Consider the following 26,532-nt stretch of genomic DNA (forward strand, 5'->3'; position numbering starts at 1 on the left):
TCAATAAGAAAATCTTTTTTTATCCAGGAACTTGTTCAGAAATACTAGGTATTTGACCAAATAGGATCATCCAGTTCCTATAGAACCTATCATTAAAAGACTCCAAGAGAGGGATAAGGTTTTCCATGAGATGGGAAATGAAAACTATTAGCCCGACATGAGGTTTGTGAATAAGTGATTGTCTAATAATGAGCAAGGAATATCCGTCTTTCTGCTAAATAGGATGTATTAAACTCATAACTCATTAGATACTTTTTATGGATGTCAACTACGCATTGTAAGTAAATTGCTTCCGGTTGTTCAATCATTTGATAACCAGAGTCATTCTTTGATAAGTGATCACCATGAGTTAAACTCAATAGAATTTTATCAATCCTTTTTTCTGTCATTAAGGTGGAGAACTGAACCAAGAATTCTCTTTCGTTATCATCAATCGAATCATTGTTCGAGACCTAAGCTTCTATTTTATCATCAATCCAATCACCGTTCACATTTTTTTCTTTTTCTTATCAATGAATAGATCTCTTTACTTGTGTGACTTAGATGTCTTGTATTGTTTGAAAAAGTGATTCGATTGATAGGATTTTGTATGATAATTATGAAATTAACAATATCGATGAGATTGATATTCAAATATTTCTTCTTAGAACGTATTAATTTGACCCTATAGGCGGGACCACCACCTCATAGCATGTTGCCGCCAGAAGCAGAATCGCGTATTTCTTCTAAAGAATCTCTTAATTGTTTCAGAGCAATTAGAAAGGGATTATTTAACTAGAACGAATTCAGTTCAGATGTAGGATATATATACAGAAGTTTTTGCAACTCAATCATGTATGATGGAATCATCAAAGATTTGACCCTTTTGGACTTCGTCTGTAACTCACTATAGACTCGAGAAACAAATAGAAGGTGTGTCCCAATGAGATATCTAGCAACAAGAAGAAGGAAAAGGATTGAATAGAGGAACTCTCGAACGTTTGGCGATCTCAGATGTGTTGATATGTAAACAATCACTCGAAATCTCACTTATCAGATTCCACTATGGAAGACATAGTTTTTCTGAAGAATTCACCATGATATATCTGATTCACGCATAATATCATGTAAAATGGATACAAATTTTGGGCTGCTACTTAGTATCGGCAATAGGTCTGAAAAACTATCTAAAAATATCAAATTTAGATATTTGTATCCTGTCAAAGTATGGAACCATGGCATATATGTTTGGAATATATTCCAGTTTGAGAGAGTTGAAAAAACACTATCCCGTTGAAAGGTTCTATACATCTGCCCTTTCTTAAAGCATTTCTTTAGACAAAGACCCCATTTTTTCCTCTTTTTGGATGATAAATATTTCCCAGAACATGGAGTGTGAATCAAACCCATGTTTAATTGAAATTAAGATACTGATGCAATTTCTTCCCTTCTGAATTACATAGATTCATATATGAAAGAGGTTGACAATAAGTTCTTTCAAAATTGACTATTTGTCCCTCTGTTCGAAGTGTTTCAGCAATATCTACGATCGAGTAAATAGCTTTACAAATGAATGGATTGGATCAAATTGGAAAATGGAAAGATTTGTACAAGTTATACTTTTCATCAGCATTTTATGGAAAATCGTTAGGTATGAATATGTTAGACACCTATAACTTGATTGGTGAACTAGTATCTCTCTAAAAAAAACCATATTTCTTTTTACCGCCGCATAAAGAAAATATTTTGTTGTGAATGAACAATATATTGAGGAATTGTCAATATGTAAAACCATAATTATTGATACGGGCCTTTTCCACATAAAAAAGGAATCCTTTGTTACAACAGAAGTATAAGTGATGTGGATAATTCAAGAATTGAAGTCGATTTGCTTTATAAAAAGAAGATATCAATGAATTTCTATGAAATGGTTTCACGGGATTCAGACAATTGGCTTGATCGTGGGATATCATTGAGAAATAGGAATCCATGTTATCAAAAGATTTCCTGCAATTATTTCTAGTATGGAATGAGTCAATCATCCACTTTGGTTTCTTATTGAACAAAAATGGTGATATTGTTCCTCCATTGATCAAGAATTTCACTTTTTGGGAAGTATCATGATCATCCAATAAGAAGGGTTTCCATTTTTTCAAATGAACGATTTGAAGGCCTCTTGACTCTAGCAACTGATTGTAGAGTTGATCATTTGGACCTTTCAATTCATAGATGTAGATCTCGGACCTATGAATGGGGATATTCCCAAAACTCATAAAGAAAAAAAGGAAGTAAGTTAGACAAAAAGATAAGAAACTTGAACAAAAAAAAGAAGCAACTTGGACAAATAGAAAGGAAGTGACTTAGACAAATATTTTTTGTCGATAACCTCTGACCAATCAATCGAATGTTGATTAATATGTAATCAATCGAACACTACTTGAAAATGAAAATGGCTCTTCTGCTCATAAATGAAATGTTTCGAATGTTCCTATAAATTCGTGCTCCCATTAGACCATTTGTATCTATATGCATTAGGATCCCGATTCATGGATCTCTCCATTCAAGAAATAAAAAACCATTTCTTTTGACTCTTTTTCAAATTTGTTAAATATTGGTTAATCGTATATTTCATTATAGTTCTATGATTCAAAGTGTCATTTCATATTTGATCCCTTTGAATTCCATATTCGAAGTTGTGATTGGATATATTCATTAGAAAGAATCGATTCAATATATTTCTTATGCACCTGTAGGTGCTATATTGGATTTGAATCAGATTTCTGATCAATCTATATTGATTGACTGCCTACAATATTTTGTTGCTAGCAAATACCACTATTTTTGGCTTTGTATCTTCCAAATCATTCCCGTAGGAAGTCCAGACTCTTTTTTTTTTTATCTTTCGATAAAAAGATTCATTTTCTTCATAAAAAAAAGGAGGTAAAACCAATAAAGATTTCTTTTTTGATTCATCCCTAAAGTTGAATACCTCATTCAATAATGATTTTTGATCCAATCTGTAGGAATCAATAGAAAAGGCATATCCTTTATAATACACCAGATCCGGTTCGGTTATTGGTAGAGTGAATAGATTTGCCATTTCTTGAACTTTTGATTCAAAATCATGGTGTAATGTGTATCCCCCCCTATTTCGGTCATGGAATAGATGAAATAAATCAAAAAATGGATATTTGTTTAAGAATGAAATCGTATTGGAACAATCTAGTTCATCCTTCGGAGCCATTCACATCCCGGATCTGATGAAATAGGATGAATTGAGATGGAATTTTGTGAATACGTAATTATCTTGAATATAATAACTATTTCTTTATTTTCTGATTGCCTGGAAAGGACAAAAAAAACATCTTGTTCTTTCTTCAACAATTTATGATCTCTAGTGGAGCTCTCAGTAGGATTCGAACCCTGATGAAGTTCTGACCATCTGTCAAAGAAAAAAGAATGAATGGATCTTGTAGGATTCCCAATAAATTCTTCGATTTCTTTCAGAAGTAGATGATTACCCATCTGCTTGTCACATTCCGTGAATAGCCGGGACATTGAGGAATATCGAGAAAGCCATTTAGGGAATCGGTCTAATTCTATCTCTATTTGCTCCATTTGAAGAAAGAAAGTATCCCAAATAATCGATCTTTCTTTTAGTTGTTGAATCTCTCTTTGATTGATCAATGTGTGATATTCTAAATCCTCCTTACTAATGGAATCAAAATGATCTCTTGATCGATCAAAAGATCATTTCAATTGGCTAGAATCTATTACTTAAACAAAACTGGATCTTATGGAATCATATTGAATATTTGACGATACATTCCGTACCTTGCTAAAAACCAATCCTTGTTTACCAACCACACTTTGTCTAACCAAATCCAATTCTCTCTCAATATGTTCCTCAAAAAATCCAATTCTTGCAGGATCTTCCCTTAACTAAAGAAGAGATCTTGGTGGAATTGCCACATATGAAATTGAGCACAATGTTGCAAAGAAATAGCCCACTTGTTTCTTGAGAAGGGGAAGCATGCTTAATATCATTTGATTGAATAGTTGACCCACCTCTTTGTTGTTTGAAGAAATCCTCCGCTTCAATTGGTATTTTTTCATGAAAGCAAACATGAAATAACAAATCCAGTATTTCACTAAGATTTCAAATAGCTATCCAAAATTCAAGTTGATTATGTTTCGCACCCGGCCTTATTTTAGCTTCTATTGCTTGTATGAGTAAAACAGACCTTGGTTCTTTAGATGTGGCCAACCCCTCTTGACTATGACTTATTCTTGTATGAAGACAGCAAGATTGTCCTTGAACTTCTTGGCTTGGGTCCTAGTGATTGGTCCCACCTTCATTTGTATTGGGTCAGCACCTAAGTGGGTTGTCGGGCGAACAGTCTCAGGTGGATTCGCATCATTCCCCTCCTCTTGAAAAGGATTTGTCCTCAAATCGAAGTCATCACCTGCAACAAAAGGAGATAAATTTGCAACATTAAAGGTGGCACTAACACTATACTCACCCGGTAGATCAAGTTTGTAGGCATTGTCGTTTATTCTCTCCAAAACTTGAAAAGGTCCATCACCCCTCGGCATGAGTTTTGATTTCCTTTGTTCGGGGAATCTTTCTTTCCTTAAATGCAGCCACACCCAATCTCCAGGTTCAAACACCATTGATTTTCGGCCTTGATTAGCCACCCTTGCATATTGCTCAATCCTCCTCTCAATGTTTGCTCGTGTCTTCTCATGAATCTGCTTTACAAAATCAGGTTTTTGTTTTCCATCTAGATTAGCACGCTCACTTAAAGGCAAAGGTGTTAAATCTAATGGAGTCAAAGGATTAAAACCATAAAAAATTTCAAATGGAGTAAATTTAGTTACTGAATGTAAAGACCTATTATATGCAAATTCAACATGTGGCAAACATTCTTCCAAAGTCCTTAAATTTCTACTAATTAATGCTCTCAACAATGCAGACAAGGTTCTATTTACTACTTCGGTTTGTCCATCAGTTTGTGGATGACAAGTAGTTGAAAATAAAAGCTTAGTAGCTAATTTAGCCCACAATGTTTTCCAAAAATAGCTTAAGAACTTAGCATCCCTATCCGACACAATAGTTCTTGGCATTCCATGCAATCTCACAATTTCCTTGAAAAATAAATTAGCAATATTGGATGCATCATCAATTTTGTTACATGCAATAAATTGTGCCATCTTAGAAAACCTATCTACTACAACAAATATTGAATCCTTACCTGTCCTTGACCTAGGCAACCCAATAATAAAATCCATAGACAAATCTACCCAAGGATAGGTAGGGATCGGCAAAGGCTTATACAATCCATGCGGTTTCAATGTTGATTTTGTTTTTCGGCACTTCAAATAGCTTTCACAAATTCTCTCAACATCTCTCATCATGTTAGGCCAATAAAAATGTTCTTGCAGCAAAGATAAAGTTTTTAAAACACCAAAATGACCCATTCAACCACCCCCATGTCCTTCCTGAACCAATAATTCCCTAATACTACAATTAGGCACACAAAGTTTGTTTTCCTTAAACAAATATCCCTCAAATATGTAAAATTTATTAAATCCATGTTTCAAACAGGTTTTAAAAATTTCTCCAAAGTCACTATCATGCTCATAAAGTTCTTTCAATTGTTCAAATCCAAGCAATCTAGCATCTAAGGTAGAAAATAGCACATACCTTCGGGATAATGCATCGGCAACCACATTTTCCTTACCTTTTTTGTAGCGGATCACATATGGAAATGTTTCAATAAATTCAATCCACTTAGCATGCCTTCACTTAAGCTTTCCTTGACCCTTGATTTGCTTCAAAGACTCATGATCCATATGAATCACAAACTCCTTTGGCATGAGATAATGCTGCCACATCTCCAAAGCCCTTACCAAAGCATACATCTCCTTGTCATAAGTCGGGTAGTTTAGGGCAGCTCCATTCACTTCTTCACTAAAGTAGGCTATGGGCCTTCCTTCTTGCATTAAAACAGCTCCAATACCTACACCCGAAGCATCACACTCAATTTCAAAGTCTTAGAAAAATTTGGCAAAACTAACAAAGGTGCATTACACAATTTTTCTTTTAATAAATTAAAAGATTTTTCTTGTACTTCCCCCCATTTGAAACCAACATTCTTCTTGACAACTTCATTAAATGGTGCTGCTATGGTACTAAAATCCTTGACAAATCTTCGGTAAAAGCTTGCCAAGCCATGAAAGCTCCTCACTTGGGTGATAGAAGTAGGAACCGGCCACTCTTGAATTGCTTTCACCTTAGCTTGGTCAACTTTGATTCCTGCAGCACTTACTACAAAACCTAGAAACACAAGCTCTTCTTTGCAAAATTCACATTTTTTAATGTTAGCAAACAATCTTTCCTTTCTAAGAACTTGCAAAACTTGCCTAATTTGATTCGCATGGTCATCCAAATTTCGGCTATATATTAGAATGTCATCAAAATAAACAACCACAAATTTACCAATAAATGGACGTATTACATGATTCATAAGCCTCATGAAAGTACTAGGTGCATTGGATAATCCAAAAGGCATAACTAACCATTCATACAGCCCATATTTAGTTTTGAATGTGGTTTTCCATTCATCACCTTCTTTCATCCTAATTTAGTGATAACTACTCCTAAGATCAATTTTTGTAAACATGCAAGCACCATCCAACTCATCAAGCATATCATCTAATCTAGGAATGGGATGTCTATATTTGATGGTAATGTTGTTTATAGCCCTACAGTCAACACACATTCTCCAAGAACCATCCTTTTTAGGTACCAACAAAACAGGAACAGCACATGGACTTAAACTCTCACGAATGTATCATTTATCAAGCAAATCACTTACTTGTTTTTGCAGCTCCTTTGTTTCTTCGGGAGTGCTCCTATAAGCTGGTCTATTTGGTATGGCAGCCCCTGGAACAAAGTCAATTTGATGTTCTATCCCTCGAATAGGTGGTAGTCCACTTGGAATCTCATTTGGGAAGACATCTCCAAATTCCTTCAAAAGAGAAATCATTGAACTTGGCAATTCCAGTTCTTTAAAGTTAGTTTGATCATTAAAATAATTTTCTTTGTAAAGCATGACCAGCAAAGGTTTCTTACACTTAATAACCTTATTTATATCCCCTAAACTCAAATAAAAAATTGCTACGTAACCTTTCCTTTCTTTCTTTTTCTTTTTTTCCCTTGGATTGGCGCAAACCTTCGAATTCCTCTTCCTTCTCCAAGCTCGCGGGTTTGCCACTTCCTTTTCCCTCTCTTTCGGTTTTCCCTTGATCTTTCCACTCAATATGAACCTTAGAAACCTTACCTTGGTCAACAACCTCAATCTTACCTTCTTGAAAGAATGGTGAAGCCGTTGGTGCCATACTTGCTTTTTCCTTGAGCTTTTCGGCTTCTCTCCTTTGTTGCATTTGTAATTGGTCTTTGTAAACCTCTTTAGGAGATAACGGTTCCAGCTTGACCTTCTTCCCTTTAAACCTGAAAACAATACTATTTTCTCGACCAAAATGAGTAGCATATTTGTCAAATTTCCATGGCCTACCTAATAGTATATGTCCAGCAATCATGGGTACAATATCACATAAGACTACATCCTCATATCTTCCTATACTAAATTTTACTTTGGCTTGTTTGTTTACTTTCATCTCACCACTATCATTAAGCCATTGTAATCTACAAGGTTCTGGATGTTTAATTGTTTTTTAAGCCTAATTTATCAACTACAAGATTACTTATCACATTAGTACAACTCCCACTATCTATAATCATGCTACAAATTTTACCTTGTATTTCGCAGCGAGTGTGGAAGATATTTTCTCTTTGTATCTGCTCTTCATCTTTGTAGACAGCAAGTACTCTCTGTTGAAATGTGGTGATCTTGCCACAATGTGCAAGGTAGTTCGGTTACACTTGCACTCTTTGTTTTGCAACATCAAAGACCAAACATCATTTATGTTTATACATTTTATTTTATCTTGTAATGTTTAAGAACAATATCCTTTTTGTAATGCCCTAAGCTCATTATCTAGCTTAAGGCCTTTTTTGTCTAGTTGCTGGAATTGTATTTCCAGCAACATAAGTCCACTTCCTTGGATTCCATTTAAAGTAGGTTTGGTATTTGGACCTGAATTTTGGATATGATCAACTAGATATGTAGAGGAAGCAGCAAAAAAAAGAATGGCCCAATTTAGAGCTGGGAAGGCTGATTTAAGCCCAACACAATCTGACCCTTGTGCAGTGTTGTTGCCCAGAAAACTGGGCAAAACTGTCTCGGGTTTGATTACTTTTGAATGGGTAAATGGACTTTGTTTTATCTGGTTTTTGGGTAGAACATAGTTTAATATTCAAAGAGGCTTCCCTCCAATTTTCAAGTCAAATGGAGGTGGTTTTCAAACTCAAATGCCTTAGACAAGCTGAACTGCCCATTAAAGAAGGTTTCTTGCATGCCCAGCACATTGATTAGAGTTAGTTGAGGTAGTTTGGCTTGGTTGGTTACTTTTAATGCTTTTGTATTTATTGATCAATATGACAGCATGCCTTATTGTCTTTTTGATGTATTTAAAAGTATGAAAATTGAAATGAAAAACGTTGAGAAAAAAAAATTCAAAAAACAGATTTTGAAAAACAACATTTTTGGCTCTCTCTCTCTCTCAACTACTACATTTTCGGTTTCTTCTTCTTCCCAAAAGCTAACAACCTTCTCAAGAATCCTAAACCTCCATTAAAACTAGAAACAAAACCTAAACAAACCCAAAAAAAAAAAAAAAAAAAAACAAAATCAAGAACCAAGAACCAAGAACCAACAACAATCATTCTTGACTAACACCTTGAATGATTGTGCTCTAGGGTACAACAACATAAACCTACACCAAATTCCATCACTCTTCTTGAAACCAAGCTCAACTCGGCATTAGATGTATCATGTTTCATCTTCATTACAATCCTCCTCTTGCTCGGTTTCAGCCCCACTTTCTTCACTTGCAGATTCCAACTCACCATCACCCTTTAATACCATGATTCTTCTATTTGGGCATTGGCTGGCTATTTGTCCTCTTTCTTGGCACTTAAAACAAATTATTTCTCTGGATTTTTGAGGTTTAGGATCAGATTTTATCTCACCTCTAAGTGCTTGGATAGATTCGGTCTTGACCTCCCTTCTTGGTCGGTTGGTAGTTTCTTCTCCTAATTTCAGCTTCAACTTGTTTTCATAACTGGAATTGTTTTTCCAGCCACTTGAACTTGTCCTTCCACTGCTAGAAACTCCTCCAAACTGTGTACTAACACCCCTCCTCTGGAAATGGTTCTCAAGCTTAGTTGCTACATGCAACATCTCCTCTAATTCCAAGTATTGTTGTAATTCAAGTTGGTTGGCAATGTCTCAGTTTAACCCTCCAAGAAATCTTGCCATGGTTGCCTCCCTATCCTCATTCATATTCAGCCTCATCATTAACATCTCCATCTCTTTGTAATAATCCTCCACGGACCTACTTCCTTGAGATAAAGATTGAAGCCTTTGATGCAGCAACCTATGGTAATGGGATGGCACAAACTGCTTCCTCATGGATCCTTTCATTTGTCGCCATGTTGTAATTAAATCATCACCAACTCTTCTTCGGGTGTTTTGCTCATTGGTCCACCATTGGAGTGCATAATGGCCAAACTCCATTGCTGCCAATTTCACCTTCTTAGCCTCTGAATAATTATGGTGGTCAAATATCATCTCCATCTTTTCTTCCCACTCCGAATATGCTTCGGGGTCAGTTTTTCCCATGAATGGTGGGATGTTGATCTTGATATTGCTAAGATTGTCATCTGTTTCTTCCCTCCTATATCTTCCACAGCCAGCTCTATCTTGGACAGCAAAAGTTTCATCCATACCTTCCTTAAAGTCTCCACCGAATGGCTCCTCATCAAATTCCTCTCTCGGTCTCTCGCGACCTCCTCGTCCTCGGCCTCGTCCTCCATGGAATTCTTGCCTATTTCTTGTGTTCGGAATTCCTTGGGAAACTTCTAGCCTTCCCATCCTTTGATTCACATGCTCAACTTGAGCACTAACCTGCTGTATTGACTCCAAAACAGCTCTCATGTCCACTTGGTCTCCACTCCCGGTAGCTCGAGCATCGCCATGAAATGCTACGGACTCCTCCTCATTGATCCTCAAAGGTGGATCTCCTCTCCTCATTCTTGATTCTGTTATGCTAGTATAATAATGCAATAGAAATAAAATAGGACCTTACCAATTTCACTCCCTTACGTGTTTCACTCAAATAAAGACTCGACACTCGTGTTTGCACACTTGTTTCGGCTTTTTACCCTCTTTTAAGCTCACACACTCTTGCCTTTTTCCACTCAATGAATTGTCTCAAAGTTCTAATTAAAACACCCATAAAACAGAAATTAGATCACTAATATGTTTTAATTAAACTTATCAACAAAACAGTAGCAAAAAGTAGGCAATACCGAAAGAATCCAACAAATCCTAATTTTTTGGCTTTCTAGACAAGAAAACACAAAATAATGGAAAAACGTTGGAATTTCTGAAAACTGCACCAGATGGTAGTAGATTATGAGTTCAAGAATAAAATTCCAGGAAAATAAATTCAAATACGAACAAGAATCAAATTGAACAAAAATATAGAATAGTTGTTGGTTGTTGTTCTTTGTAATTCAAGTTTTATATCAATTCCTTTATTTAATTTTAATCCAAATAATTTAAGCACCCAAAATCCAAATATCCAGCAGCAAAAACAATTCTCCAGCAACTCAAATATTGAGTAAATACTAAAAAAACCAGCAGCTCCAACAAAATTCCAGCAAACAAACCAAACTCCAACAAACAGAAATATTGTTTTTTCTTCTTTTTTTTTGTTTTTTTTTTTTTTATTCGGCTTTACCTTCTTTTTTTTTTTATTTTTTTCACTCACAGAACATAAACAACTGCAGTAGCAAGAATAATTAGCAAAATTGCAATTCCAACTCCAAAACAAACACCAAACCCGTGACCTCCAAATAAACAAAATGTGCAGTTTTTTTTTTTTTTCTTTTTAAATGTTGCCGCAAACTTCTTTTTTTTTTTTTTTTAAATATATGAATGCAAATATTTAAGACTAAAACAGCAAAGGAAAATCAACAAAAACGAAAATTATCAAGAACAATGATAAAAGACAACCAACAAATTAGGAAACAAAAATACGATAAAACTAGGAAACCTAATTCAACTAGGAATGAATTTTTTTTTTTTTTTAAAGATATGCTGAACGTGTATGGGACAGATGCAACCTTAACCTAATGCTAAAATTGCAGAATAACACAAAAAAAAAATAAATAAAGCAAATGAAGATAGATCAAACCTGAACAAAATTTAGCTCTGATACCAAATTATACGAAACTAGGACGACCTGCTCCTAAACCCGTATTATATTAGCCCGGATCTCAATTAAGTTCAAGTTCTAATGGAATGGACCTCAACCCCTAACCAACCTGTGGTTAGAAACCTTGGTATAATGTAGACGCCACAATAGGGGATGGAAAACCTATTGATAAGTCAAGCTAAAACAACCAATTCTCTAATGGTGTTTTAGGTGTTCTCAAAGAACAAAGAGATAATTAATCTCACAAGTATTTTCTTAATCAAATCAAAGTTTTTATTCTTATTGAAAAATAAGCCTTTAAATAGGCTTGAAAGAAACAAAATAAACCCTAAAAATTTAATTCAAAATCGGACTCCTATAGGAATTAGGAAACTTGACCGAATTCTAATATGTCCCAAACTAAGTTTCCTAAACTAAATTTGATTAATTAATTCCTTTATTTTGAATTAGGAATTAATTAATTTACAATGGAAATAATAAAATAAAAACCTTCCTAAAGTTATTTGTCCAGAAAATAAATAAATAAAAACTAAAAAGTAATGGTAGTTTCCTAAAACAAAAAGTAGAATAAAATTAGGAAACTATAATACTAGCTTTTTGACTAATTGAACTTTGACCAATATTTGACCAATTTGAGCTCCAAATCAGCTTCAATATGCTTTGTAGGATGCCAAATAAGCTTGTTGTGAAGTTCCTCACGTTGCCCTTGCTTAGAAGTATGAGAAAAGGCTAATACAGTAAAATACAGTAAAGCCAGCAAGGAATACAGCAAATCCGGCCTTTCCTTCTCCTTGTGCGCAAACCACCTTGTTGGTCGGCTTTGGCTGGTTTCTATGACTCATCCTCCATATGAATTGAACCCATAAGGATGGGGTTCCAATTCATGCAACCCGGCCTTCTTATCATCACCAAAAACGTCACCCGGCCTTGTTTTGGCTTCTATTGCTTGTATGAGTAAAACAGGCCTTGGTTCTTTAGATGTGGCCAACCCCTCTTGACTATGACTTATTCCTTGTATGAAGACAGCAAGATTTTCCTTGAACTTCTTGGCTTGGGCCCTAGTGATCAGTCCCACCTTCATTTGTATTGGGTCAGCACCCAAGCGGGTTGTCGGGCGAACAGTCTCAGGTGGATTCGCATCAGCCCACACATAAAAATGACATTTCCATAAAAGGATAAGAAAATATTTCCATTTATTCACCAGAAGAGGAGTATCTTTTGAAACCAAACTAGATTTTCCTTGATATCTAACATAATGCATGAAAGGCTCCATGAAGAACCATAAAACTGCTGGAAAATCATTGGAAAAGACTTCTTGTACGGGATGTGTTATTTTTCTGTGGAAATGAATTCGCTCAAAAAATACGCCAGAAGATGTTAATCATAAATGAGAAGATCAGCTATGGAGAAAAAGTAAGACGGATTCGTATTCATAAACATGAGAATTATATAGGAACAAGAAAAATCTTGAATTATTTTTCAAAAAAAAAAAAGAAAAAAGATTTTTTTGGAGTAATAAAACTATTCCAATTATAATATCGTGAAGAAAAAGTAGTAATAAATGCAAAGAAGGGGCATCTTTCATCCAATAGCGAAGGGTTTGAATCAAGATTTCCAGATGAATGGGGTATTCGTACATTTGATACATAATTTAAATGTGGGAATTTGCCCTCTAAAAATGGAAATATTGAATGAATTGATCGTAAATTAGAATATTTTACGATTTCTAGCCTCGAAGATACTAATCGTAGGAATCGTAAGGAAAATGGAATTTCCATAATGACTGCAAATCCCTTGGATATCATTTGAGAATACAAATTCTTATCGTATCCAAAACATTTATTTTGGTCAGACTCATTAGCGGAAATAATTAAATGATTATGGTGATACATTTGAGTAATTAAACATTTTACAATTAGTAAACTAGATTTATTGTAATAACCTACATTGATGCGAATCCGCCCGAACCCGTACAACCGACAACCCACTGGGGTGCCAATCTGTTACGGATGAAGGTGGGACCAATCGCTAGAGCACAAGCCAAGAAGTTCAGGGATAACCTTGCTGTGCTTATTCAAAGGATAAATCATAATCAAGAAGGAATGATCATGACCAAAGAACCAAGACCTGTTTTGCTGATACAAGCGCTGGAGACTGGTACGGACCCGGGTGATGGTTTTTGCACATTTTTTCAGTCCGAGAAGCATGAAATGGTTCCAATGCTTTATGGGTTCAATACATATGCCTACGAGGTCATGGAATCAAGTTAAAGCAGCCTCAAATGCAATCAAAAACGGCTTGTACGGACAGCATCAACAATTTGGCCAAATTTACTGTATTGCTTGCTGGCTTTACTATATTTTACTATATTAGCCTTTTCTTATTTTTCCAAACATGGGCAACGTGTGGGACTTCATATTCAGCTTATTTGGCATCCTAAAAAGCATCTAGAAGCTGATTTGGAGCTCAAAGAGGTCAAAGATTGATCAAAGTCAACTTGATCAAAAAGCTAGCATTTTTAGTTTCCTAATTTGTTTTTCCTTTTTGTTTTAGGAAACTACCATTACTTTTTGGCTTTTAGGTTTTTATTTTATTCTTTCCATTGTAAATTAATTAATTCCTAATTTAATATAAAGGAATTAATTAATCAAACTTAGATTAGGAAAGGAAGTATAGTTTCGGCCAACTAGGTTTCTTTTATGTGTGGTGGTTGGTTTTCTTTATGTTCTAGGGTTTTTAAGTTGTCTTTTCAAAGCCTATTTAAAGGCTTAGTTATCAATAAGAATACAACTTTGATTTGATTGAGAAAATACTTGTGAGATTAATTATCTCTTTGTTCTTTAAGACACCTAAAACACCATTAGAGAATTGGTTGTTTTAGCTTGACTTACCAATAGGTTTTCCATCCCCTATTGTGGCATCTACATTATACCAAGTTTTTTAACCACAGGTTGGTTAGGGGTTGAGGTTCATTCCATTAGAACTTGAACTTAATTGAGATCCGGGCTAATATAATACGGGTTTAGGAGCAGGTCGTCCTAGGTTCGTATCATACATTTTCCAGCAAACTCGGTCCATTTAAACCATGATCATGAGCAAATGCATAAATATACTCCCGAAAGATAAGTGGATATAGGAGATCGTGTTGCTAAGATCTATCTAGTTTGAAATATCCTTGAAATTCTTTCATTTGAAATTCGATTTGAACCGAAGATAAAGGGTTTATTGGGTTATCAAATGATACATAGTATGAGATAGTCAAAATAAGGTATTATAGTACGAAAAATATAGATACCACGGAAAAAGGTAAGACCATCAGTAGACTCTTTATCCTCTCTTTTTTCATCTAAGTGGTTTATGTTCAGTCTAAGATACCTCGGAAAAATCCTTTATTTTTGCAATCCAATCACTTTTTTGATTTTGAAAAAAAAAAAAACCTTTTTATCAATATGCTACCTTTTTCTACACATTTATCTCCACCTCATAATGGAGAATACCTAATAGGTAGGACTCATAAAAAATGGATAATCTCTCATGGGAAAGCCTTTCCCATGTCAAGCACTAATATATTTTTAACGTCTAACTAGTTTGGGTAATCATTTGGACAACCATTCAAAAATGAAGACCAAAAGCTCGTTACTCTTTGTTTCTCTATAACTGGGGCCGCAGTTAGGCTCTGTCCATTTATTCACTCGACCTAAGTTGAAATTGATTTTCCAATTTCTTTTTTTCTGCCACACCAAGAATTCAAATAAGGGATGTAGACATAAGAAAAAAGTAATGAAGAAAAAAAAAAGAAGTAGAAAAAAGCTCGAATTTCATCAATCAATCAATATAAGTAAAACAAAAATGCTTAATCTCCCTTTTTTATTTGTTCATAGAAATCCAACTACCCCCATTACCATTAATGGTAATACCCAAAATCGAAAGTAGGAATAACGAATTAAAAGAGAACAGTAGAGAAAAGACTATACAAAGCTCTCTACAAGTGATCTCCACCTTCTTTATTTATATATTTCTTATATATTTCATTTTGATATATTTCATTATTTTTCATTAATTGACTATCGTTTGGTAATTAAGGGTAAGTTCCGTAAAAACCCCCGCTTTCTTTAAAATATCATGACCAGTTCCTATAGCATGAGCGCCTTTTTCAAGGAAATATAGAATAGCAGGAACGTTTAAATAGGCTTGATTCTTTATCGGGTCATAAAAACCCACTTTCTGAAGATCTCTTCCTTCTCTTTTGGATCGAACATCAATTGCGACGATTTGATAAATGGCTCACTAGGATAGATGAACAATACCCCCCTAGAAACATATAAGAAGTCTTCTCCCCGTACGGCTCAAGAAAATTGGAAATTTTATGCATGTATAGAATGATAAGGTCAAATATATCCATGAAATCATCAAATCAACTAGACTATGATTTAAATACTTATACTGTCCCCCACCAAAAAAATTTATTCGTATTTACAATTTGCACCCTCATAACTCAAGTTGGATAACTCTCAAATAACTTAAGGAAACCTTTTAAGCATTTCATTTATTTATTGGTCTCTTACCCCCCTTTTTTCTGTCTCTTTAAGAACCTCTTTTGATTCTGCACTCTGATCTAGTTGTTGAGACAATCGACAATGGTATTTCCTTGTTCCATGAACCTTTATCTTTGCCTTGAATCATTGGGTTTAGACATTACTTCGATGATTTTGACTCGTTTCAAAATGGCAGCAACATACCCTTGTTTTGTGATTTCTTTCTATCAAAGAATCATACGACTGAGTGATTCTTGTGTAATACATTTGATTTAATCAAAAAAGTTTTACCAATTCCAAAAAATTTGACTTTTGAATTTGAAACTTGCTTGAATTGTCTGCTTTTGATTTATATATGGAAAATATATTTACAGATATATTTACAAAGTTATCCCAATTTATTGATTAATACTTTCCCTAGATTCTTGCCTTCGAGAAAGGAATCAATACCTTTTACTCGAGCTCCATCATGTACGATTTACATCACCAAAAAAAAAAAATGAGAGTTTTATTGAAATAGAAAAAACGATGTTGAGTCAAGAGCACTTTCATTCCTCTATAATTCCTGTATAATAAAAAATGGTGGATGTAAGACTCCACAACAGATCATATCCTTCAAGTCGCACGTTGATTTCTACCACATCGTTTTAAACAAAGTTTTACCATAACTTTCCTTTAGTTTGGAACCAGTATGTAATTTATTTAGTTATGGAATCATGAATAGTCATTGGTTCGGTCGGTACATAGTAATCTATACTTTTTCTTTCTATATGAAATATAAATGGCTAGGTTCTGACGAAGTCTTAGAACGAATTCAATTTAATCCCCAACACCCAATACATATATTTACTTTAACATATATTTTATTTATTTAATATAATAAAATATAAATACCACGAATAAAATAAAAAATTTCTTTTTGAATCTGCACCTTCAAGTAAGTTGATAGTGATAGGATAAATTTAACAACTTCACACTTCTTCGAGTACTACGAACTTATAAGAAATCATCAAAAAGATTTTGGTGATTGAAAGATTTCCAGACTCAAGATCATTATTTTAATAACATTTTAAAGTAAGGACCACATTTTAGCATCCTAAGAGAAATCCATATTTGTATTAAACCATCAATGATTAAAAAACTAGATAGCTAAAAGATCCAATTTATTTTTTGAGTGAACTAGTGGATAAAGACTGGTGTAAGGTAAAATTGTTGTTTTTTCTACTAATTTCTAAAATTGGAATCGAAATAACAATAATATGGGAACCCTATACATATAGACTAAAAAATTGTTACTGAAAGGAATTATAGATATTTTCTGTTAAATATTTAACATTTGTGGATCACAAATGGATCCAATTATATATGCATGTTATTTGAACACGATTCATTTTGTGAAAAAGATATGATTAAGAGAAGAATTATTAAGAATACCAATAAAAATTTTCCAATCCAATTTTATACTCTTAAACAAAAAGGTGTTTTATTTTAAAAGGCAATCTTTATTCTGATATATAGCATTATACATATTATAATGCTATAATGGGTTGGGCATGCTCTGGGACAAAGGGATTCGAACCTCCATATAGCGGGACCAAAGCTCGTTGCCTTACCACTTGGCCATGCCCATTTGTATTCGACCCTAATAAATACTAGTATTGATATTGGTCGTTCATCACTCCAGTATAAATATCTATAAAATATATAGATTGTTGCTATAATTTTAATATGTGTCGATATAGAATTAAATTGAATTTATTGATCCTTACATATAATTCAATTAAGATATTGTATGAAAGTATGATTTATTCTATTCTCTTTTGATTTGAGAATTGAAGGATTTTTTATTGAGGGAGTTGTAAGTTTTCGATGCGATCTTTACGTGATTTACATCTCAAAGTGTGTAAATACCGAATGCATAGGTTGAGTCATTCGCTAAACAACTATTTTGTTGCAGATCAACCAGATGCTCCTACCCTAATGAATGCCAACTGGAAGAACTCACAGTCCTATCGTTCAGTGGGAAATCCCTTCTTGTGGCTTTAAATTTATTACCTATTGCTAATGAGGAGAGATCTTTCATTAGGGTTTGATGCTCCTCAATGGAGATCACCAGAATAATAGCTTGCTTGTGGAACTTGGTACTTTAATGCGGGTATTCTTGTACAGCTTGGCCTTTTCCCTAGCGCACTGCCATCGAATCCACTGGTCCTCCTCAAACCCAATGGGACGGAATTCCTTGCGAATTATAGTTTTCAACTTTTTTTGTGACAACCCAAAAATGTCATGGTTCCTCATATATGCATTCCATCAAGTTAGTGCATAATTTGACGATTTCTTTTTTTTTCTTTGTTTGATCCAGTCCGTTCTATCTTCTTTCCAATGAATCCACCCTATTAGATTAGAGAAAGGCTTCCTATTATGCATGACAACAGAACGAGCATTTGCTGGATGGCCAAACATTGAATAAAATGTTGGCATGGGGTTTGAGCAATTTCAATTTCATTATGAGTCTTTTCCAATTGAAATGAATCTTGTATACACCAATTGAAGCACATGTTGGGGCATCCAAACAAACTAGCAGAGGCGCTACTATGGCAAAGACAATAGCAAACACACTAGTCTACGTTGATCACCTATCAGCAGGGGAAGCAGTATAGGTGGTAGAAACTAACTAGGGTTTAGGTACCAATTCAAAGAGCATTCGTTTAGCTCTCCTTAGGGGTCAAGACTAGCCAGCCCTAGAGGTACCACACTAACAGCGGCATCCCAGCCTGATACGGATCCCTACCTCTCATAAAGTGCAAAGACTAATTGATCAGACTCGTGGGTGTTCTTATGAAGAAACACTTCTAATACTCGAAGTCATGCCTTATCAAGCATGTTCTCCCATTTTAAAATTGGTTTCTTCTACAGCACCAAATACTAATCATAATAGAGATTTCACCAAAGCAATGTTAAAAATTAGTAAAGTGGAAGTCAAGGAAGGCATTATTGTGAAAAAATTAAAACCTTAAGATCAGGGATGAGGTATCCAATAAAAAGACCCACTTGTTATATAACTATTGTACTGAAACATATAGCTGTACATTATTATATAGACTATTTAAAAAACAAAGATGTCTTTGAAGAATTTTAAGGTTAAATGACAAATATTTTTTATAATAAAAATACAAATAAAATATGCCATATTATGCTTAAAAAACATGAATGAATGAAAAAAAAAGGTACAACGATATGACATGTCATGATATGTATAGTAGCGGGGGATTATGGGACAAAAAATAAATCCACTTGGTTTCAAACTTGGCATAAACCCAATGTCATAATTCTCTTTGGTTTACACAACCAAAAGATTATTTGGAGGATCTACAAGAAGATCAAAAAATACAAAACTGTATCAAGAATTATGTACAAAAAATTATGAAAATATCTTATATTGTCGAGGGAATTTCATGTACAGAAATTCAAAAACAAATCAATTTGATTCAAGTCACAATCAGCTCATCGTGAACTAATAACTATTATAGAACTAATAACAAGCTTATCGTTTCGCGTTATCTAGATAAAAAAAACTAGTCGAGATACGATATATTGGTCATATCAATGTAGCAACTGAAATCTTTTTTGCATAAACAAACAATGGAAAAGAAAAAACTAATTTGAGTATGAGTTGTAAAGAAAGAAAAAAATATGTGAATAAATGGAAGGATGAGAGAAAGAGCGAAAAAACAAAAATATCAATGATATATGCGTACAATATGTAAGGTCTATGATTCATCTCATAACGAGGAATGTAATAAACCATTAATACTAATTGTTCATAGAAAAAGAATCAAGAGTCTCGAGCTAATAAATACTGAGAGGATTGACTCAAGAACAAATCAAATTTCGTTAGGGGCTCCGTTGTAGAAGTCAGACCTAACCATTAATCGAGAAGTGATGGGAATGATAGAACCTGTGAATACATAAGATTATACGAAAATGAATCATAATGATTCATTGGGTAGGATGGCGGAATGAACCAGAAACCAATTCATTTATTTTGAAAGGTCATGTCATAGACTAATCCTTCAACTGAATATTGAAAGAGTAAATATCCGCCTACGAAAATTTTGATTTTATTGGATTTTTAAATTTTTGCTGATCTGATATGATAATAAAAAGCAAAAAAAAAAAATAAAGGTTCATTATAACCTTATAACAAAATTACTTTATCTATACTATTATCTTTTAATGTATCTCTAAGTAAAAATTCTCCATAAATCGAATCCATGTTTAGTTAGATATCAAAACAAGATATACAAATTTCTAATAGATTAGATGAAGTTTCAAAAAATCTCATGAATCAATATATTTTTTCAGTATATTATTCATTAAATACATAGATATTGTTTTTTAATCGTTTCAATCGCGAGGAGCTGTATGAGAAGAAACTCTCTTGTCCAGTTCTGTAGAAGAGATGGAATTAATAAACAACCATCAACTATAACCCAAAAGAACGAGATTCCGTAAACATCATAGAGGAAGAATGAAAGGAATATCTTATCAAGGTAATCATATTTGCTTCGATAGATATGCTCTTCCAGTGCTTGAACCCGCTTGGATCACATCTCGACAAATTGAAGCCAGTCAGTGAGCAATGACACGAAATGTCCAGCATGGTGGGAAAGTATGGGTATGTATATTTCTAGACAAACCGGTTACAATAAGACCTACAGAAACCCGTACAGGTTTGAGGAAAGGATCTCTCGAATATTGGGTAGCTATCGTCAAACCCGGTAGAATACTTTATGAAATGAGCAGAGTAGCAGAAAATATAGCCAGAAAGGCTATTTCACTAGCAGCATACGAAGTCAATTCATTATTTCGGTATACGAACATAGAACCAAAAGAAAAGGCTTATTGGATGAAGAAAAAAAAAACAATTGCAGGTTTCCTTTCTTGTTTTGAACAAACAACATTTTTTTTTTTACTTCCAAAAGTGATTTGAATGTAGCGGATAACAGCGAAGCTCGAGAATTAATGTGTATTCGAATCACAAAAGCTAGTAATCAACGATATGCTCATATTGGTGATGTTATTATTGTTGTAATCAAGGAATCAGTACCAAATACACCTCTAGAACGATCAAAAGTGATCAGAGCTGTAATTGTACATACTCGTAAAGAACTTAAACTTGAGAACAATATGATCATATGATATGATGAAAATGTTGTGGGTGTAATTGAACAAGAAGGAAATCCAAAAGGAACCTGAATTTTTGGTTCGATCGCTAGGAATTAAGACAGTTAAATTTCACTAAAATAGTTTCATTAGCACCCGAAGTATTATAATTTCACTATGACATAATTAATATAATTAATATAGTTCTAATATTTAACTGAGTATTTAACTGAAATTGATTAAGATTATTTAGTAAATTGAGATTTATTATTAGTAGTAGATTGGTTGTGTCTCACGTATATGCCTTTAAGAATTCATAAGTAAAAAATAAAGAAAAATTGAAAAAGAGCATTTTGATTATATCAAAATTCAAGTACAACAATAATCTGAGTTTATCACGAATAAAGACACTATTGTTAACATAATAACCTCTATATGAAATGCTGACATGAATAAAAAAAGAACAGTTCGAATACCATCTACTGAAATTATTGAAAACATTGTTAAAATCCTTTTACGCGAAGATTTTATTGAAAACATGCTGGAACATCAAGAAAATAGCAAAGATTTTTTGGTTTTAACCTTACGACATAGAAGGAACAGGAAAGGACCATATAAAGCTGTTTTAAATTTAAAATGGATTAGTCGACCCGGTCTACGAATATATTCTAACTATCAACGAATTCCTAGAATTATAAGGGGAATGGGGATTGTGATTTTTTCATATAATTACGGCAAAGGGCTCAATTAAAAGAAATTGGTGGAGAACTTTTATGTTATATATGGTAATCCTTTTCATATGTGAATTACATGCAGAACTTTCATATTTGTGAAAAAAAAAAAAACAAAAGAAAAGAGAGGGTGGTTTTCTAATATCACCCCTCCCGTATTAGTTTATACCTCAAGGAGTTTGACCTAAAATGAAAGAAAAAAAAAAGATTCATGAAGGTTGAATTACTGCATAACTGCCCAATGGTATTGTCTGAATTCATTTAGATAATGAAAATCTAATTCTAGATTATGTTTCAAAAATGATTATAAGTAGGTTTTTTATACGTATACGATGAGGAAATCAAAGCAAAAATGAAGCAAGTCGTTTTGATTCAACCAGCAGACGTATAGTTTATAGACTCCGAAAAAAGATTCCAATGATTAGATGGTTTTTTTCAATTTCAACATTCATTTTTGGGGTATACAATTCGATGTTAAAAATTTGAAGCAACTTATTTTCTTCTAAAAAAGAAAGTTATAATTAAGTTAAGGAATGATAAATATGAAAATAATAGCCTTTACACATAAAATTTATGAAAAATGTCGATTGATCGATAGACGGGGATGAATTATAGTAATTTGTTCCAACCCGAGACATAGACAAAGACAATGATAATCTTTCTAAACAAAAAGGGACTCTATAAGTCTAAAGGAACCGTTGTATAAATACAGAAATAAAAATAAAGGATCCATTTTGACATGAAATGGATATATCCATATATCTCTGACTTCTGTTTATGAGATGATAAAATATGGAAAAACCTATAACAAGAACTGGCTCACATAAGCATAGACATATTGGTTCACGTAAAAATGAGCGTAGAATACGGAAGGGAGTTATTCATGTTCAAGCAAGTGTCAACAATTCTATTGTGACTATTACGGATGTAAGGGATCGAGTAATTCATGGTCTTCTACCGGTACTTGTATATTCAGGGGTACAAGACAAGGGTCACCATTTGCCGCTCAAACCACAGTGGGAAATGCTATTCAAATAGTAGTGGATCAAGGTATATACAGATTCTTGAATGCCATAGTGGGTATTCAAGAATCTGTACATGAAATTTTAGTGAGTTGAAAGAAATTGTATAGAGACGTAACCTTTCTGGAACTCATGATGCGTCTATTTGTGTCAAAGGTCCCTGATATGTAACTACTCAAGACATCATCTCACCACCTTCGGTGGAAATCGTTGATAATACACAAGCTATAGCGAACTTAATGGAACCAATTAATTTGTGTATTGAATTACAACTTGAAAGGCATCACGGGTATCATATAAAAATGCCAAATAACTTTCAAGATGGAGGTTATCCTATAGATGCTGTATTCATGCCTGTTCGAAATGCCAATCACAGTATTCATTCTTATGCAAATGGGAATGAAAAACAAGAGATAATTTTTCTTGAAATATGGACAAAATGGAAGTTTAACTCCTAAGGAAGCACTTCATGAGGCTTCCCGAAATTTGATTGATTTATTTATTCCTTTTTATATGCAGAAGAAGAAAAATTTGATTTAGAAAAAAACCAACACAAAGTTACTTTGCCCCTTTTACTTTTCATGATAGATTGGCTAAACCACATAAAAATCAAAGCGTAATAGCATTGAAATCTATTTTTATTGACCAATTAGAATTGCACCCGAAGATCTACAATTGCCTTAAAAGGTCCAATATATATACATTATTAGACCTTTTGAATAACAGTGAAGAAGACCTTATGAAAATGAAACATTTTGGCATAGATCGTTCAAGTAAGTTTCTTTTTTTTTTTTTTTTTGTTATTAGGATAGATAAATTATTCTAGATCCATCCCCCAAAAGAACTGGACATGATAATTTTTAATCATCCGGCTCGAGCTAGAATCAAACAAACCAAATAGATCCATATAAAAAATAAAAAAATTTGATATTGTATCCACACCTATATGAACGATTCTATGTAGGAGTAAGAAAAAATTTACCAAATTTCCTTTTTTAGAGTTTCAACAACCATCCATTATAAGGAATTCAGTTCTTAGAGATAAATGTTCAAAACCCAAGTGAGCTTACAAATCATGATCAAGTGCTTTTTGGGTCGTCTAAGATCTTGCAATTGGATTTTATCCCCAAGAATATTAAAACTTTTTACATACAAAGGATTTACTTGTTACCAATCTAGTTTAGCCCCTATTCTTCTTATTCTTCTTTAGATCCCTTGTTTCACTCCGATAGTATAATAAATCGAGTCAATGCAAAGGAAATGAATACATTTCCATACTTCGGGATTATGTCACATCACTCCACTTATTCTTTCTACTGGACCTCACGGAGCCTATTCATACAAGACATGATCGAGTCTGATCGTAGAAAAGATTCTCTTCAAACAAACCAGCCTATACCTCTGTATAGGGCTTATATTCTGCATGGCCCAATCAATAGTTCAAGTCGCACACTCCCATAATCCATTTTATCTTCGAAAAATTCACTTCAACTATGAGTGTCAAAAAAATTAAAATAATACATTATTACATCTTTACGGAGTTGAAGAGAAATATCCAAGCACATGTCTTATTTGTTTAAATAAGACATATTTGCAGCAATGAAATACTACTGGTCCTACCCTAATTGATAAATGATTGATTTAAAATAGCTATAATATAATATAATTTTTATATTATTTACATTATAAATTACATTACATTATATTATAAAGGGCCAAAAATCCCTTGCTTACATATCATGAGGAAGTGCATTAACATGAATACAGCAGTAAGAAGAGGTAATACAAAAGTGTGTAAACTATAAAACCGAGTCAAAGTGGATTGTCCCACACTAGCACTTCAGCATAATAACTCTACCAAAGGTGATCCTATTATAGGAATAGCTTCTAGCACACCTGTTAGAATTTTTACTACCCAATAACCAATTTGGTCCCAAGGTAAGGAATAACCAGTTACACTAAAAGACGCGGTCAATACACCCAAAATCACACCTGTAACCCAAGTAAATTCATGGGGCTTTTTAAAGCCGCCGGTGAGATACACACGAAATACGTGTGGGATCATCATGAGGACCATCACACTAGCCGACCATCAATGAACTGATCGATTTAACCAACCAATGTTAGCTTCAGTCATTATATATTGAATAGAAGCAAAGGCATCCGTAACGGTCGGACGGTAATAAAAAGTGTAATTCTACTTAGACAATAAAAAATGTTGACATGAGGAAGAACATTTATACTAGTTATATCATCTGCAATTGCCTTAATCTTAGGACGTTCTTCAAACCAATCACAGATTTTATTGGGATAGGTGAACAGAGCAGACACCCCCCCCCCCCCAAAGAATCGTATATGAGAATTTAATCAAGTATGGCTCAAACAGAAACACCAAAATACTAGTTCTACCAAAACACCAAGTTTTTGGAATGCTCCAAATTCTACTTGAGCATCCAAATCGGGGTCAATACCAGCAAAAACATCTCCGAACAAGGTTCTAGCACCATGCCAAATGTGGCAAAAGAAAAAGAGCAAAGCAAATGAAGCATGTCAAAAAGTAAACCAACCCCTCGGACTGCTACGAAAAACACCGTCATATTTCAAAGTAGCACGATCTAATTCAAATATTTTACCCAACTGAGCACATTTAGCATATTTTTTCACAGTAGCGGGATCACTATAACTAGCTCCATTGAGTTTGCCGCCATAGAACTCAATAGTTACACCTACTTGCTTGACACTGTATTTCGATTCTACCCTCCTAAAAGAAACATAGGCTCTAACAATTCTATCTCCATCTACCAAAATAACCGAAAATGTTTCAAAAAAAGTAGGCATACAACGTACAAAAAGTTCACGACCCTCTTTATCTCTATAAATAGGGTGTCCTAACCACCCAATAGCAATTTCATCCCCTTTTGTTGGATTATTGCCGATGTAATCATAAAAAGCTAATTTTTTAGGAATTTTAGGCCAAGCTTCGGATAAACTTTGATTTTTGGCTAGCCCAGCACCAACTTGTCGATATATTTCTTATTGAAAGTATCCTTGATAACAAAAGGGACCAAACAATTGTATTGAGGTAGTCGCTGAACCATACCACAGAGTTCCAACAACAACAAAAGCTGCAAAAAAGATAGCAGTGATACTACTAGAAAGGATGGTTTCAATATTTCCCATACGTAATCCTTTGTATAGATGGAATAGACCCGCCAATATGCCCAAGGTCCCTGCTACAATATGATGAGAGGCTATTCCTCCCGGAAAAAAAGGATCAAAACCTTCCACACCCCATGCTAGATTTACAGATTGTACCTTTACGGTTAGTCCATAAGGATTGGATACCCATATTCCCGGACCATACAATCCTGTTACATGAAATGCACCAAAACCAAAGCAAGCCATCCCTTAAAGAAATAAATGAATTCCAAAGATTTTGGACAAATCCAAAGAGGGTTTTCCTGTACGTTCATCATAAAATATTTCTAGATCCCAATACACCCAGTGGCAGATAGCTGCCAAAAGCGTAAGCCAGAAAACACAATATGTGCACCGGCCATGCCTTCGTAACTCCAAATACCCAGATTCGTTATAGTCCTTCCTATGGTACTCCAACCGCCCCATGAAGGGTATAATAAACATCCCTTGTTCTCCACGTTGGATCCAGAACAAGGTCAGAGGGATCAATAA

At 34.1% G+C, this 26,532-nt stretch overlaps 1 pseudogene; it reads right to left on the minus strand.

The window, feature by feature from the left end:
* Positions 1–26,247, minus strand: LOC132799933 (protein Ycf2-like; annotated as a pseudogene).
* Positions 26,248–26,532: the final 285 nt, after the last annotated feature.

The sequence above is a fragment of the Ziziphus jujuba genome, chromosome 11 (genome assembly GCF_031755915.1).
Source record: "Ziziphus jujuba cultivar Dongzao chromosome 11, ASM3175591v1".
NCBI classification, from domain to species: domain Eukaryota; kingdom Viridiplantae; phylum Streptophyta; class Magnoliopsida; order Rosales; family Rhamnaceae; genus Ziziphus; species Ziziphus jujuba.